This window comes from Acyrthosiphon pisum, chromosome X (assembly GCF_005508785.2).
Source record: "Acyrthosiphon pisum isolate AL4f chromosome X, pea_aphid_22Mar2018_4r6ur, whole genome shotgun sequence".
NCBI lineage: Eukaryota > Metazoa > Arthropoda > Insecta > Hemiptera > Aphididae > Acyrthosiphon > Acyrthosiphon pisum.
The window spans coordinates 3,247,494-3,248,632 of record NC_042493.1 but is presented as its reverse complement, the minus strand read 5'-3'; the positions used below and the strand labels follow the sequence as shown (position 1 = coordinate 3,248,632).

General features: G+C 34.9%; 1 long non-coding RNA gene across 1 annotated transcript; it reads right to left on the bottom strand.

The window, feature by feature from the left end:
• Positions 1 to 1,133, bottom strand: LOC115033412. The gene is made up of 2 exons (XR_003838750.1): positions 164 to 1,133; positions 1 to 97 (listed from the first exon to the last, which is right to left on the bottom strand). It is a non-coding gene; the product is annotated as an uncharacterized LOC115033412 (long non-coding RNA).
• Positions 1,134 to 1,139: the final 6 nt, after the last annotated feature.

The following is a 1,139-nucleotide window of genomic DNA, read 5'->3' as shown; positions in this document are numbered from 1 at the left end:
TGCGAATCCGACACTAGTAATTCCATGTTGTACTGTAGATTTCAGTCTATCAAAGAACATGTCAAATCTAGCCTCTTAATAGATCATTCTGTAAATTCTGAAAATATAAGTAATGAATATTAAGACGAATCCTATTTACACGAGTTTATAGTCAAGTGTGTACCTTTCTTAGCACTTTGGACACCTATTATGAATAATAAAGTCAACAATGGCATTGAAATATGTCAGAGTAATGCTACCGTTGAGTCTTGATTTAAAACTGTAAAAATTGACATAATTGATGGTGACCGAAGGTGGAAATGCGGTCGGTTTTTAAGACTTATGAGAGAGCGTGTGATAAATGCACACAAACAAATTAAATGTAATATCAGAAAAAAAGCTTGTACGCGTGCACTTGATTTTGACAATAAGTCTAGACAGATAACTACCAAAATAAATGGGAAAAGAAATATCTCAGAAATTTCTAGCCATAACCATTTGGACGCAATAGAAAGTTGGGGTAAAAAAGAGAAACAACACAGACATCTCCAACACACCAATTACCGTGCTTTCAAAGCCCTGCCATTAAAAATCCCAAAGTCTCCGACCACTAAGGCTGATGAAAATAACATTTCGCCCAAAGTTGAAAGCGTTGTGGTTAAAGAATGTGACAATGAGACTAGGTTCACTGTTGATGAGCTTTTGAACAACCACATGGTTGTACATGATTTGAGTAAGCCATTGGACGATTGTTTAATAAAATCAGTTTTGACACCTGGCAGACATAAATCTCCTTTTCGACTGTCAGCGCTAGCTATGGATTTACACCAAAATATGCTCCCTAAAGATTTGGCGTACTATAAACCAATTAAGATGCCAAAAAATAAAGATTATCTAGTTGGAAAATATAACTAATTATTTAGTGATAATTCTAACATCATGTCCGACCTGCATTTCTCAGAGTTTAATGTATTGTCTGGAAAAAACTGGCTGTCTAACTTTGTTATAGATATTTGTTTGTTGTCATACGCTAAAAATCTGAGTTTAGAGAACACTCACATTTTATCATGCAATGATGTGACACAGTTGTTCGGAAAAAGAGAAGTTGGGGAAGTGCATAACAAAATTACTTCCAAACAGAACAGTATGGTTATTCTTCC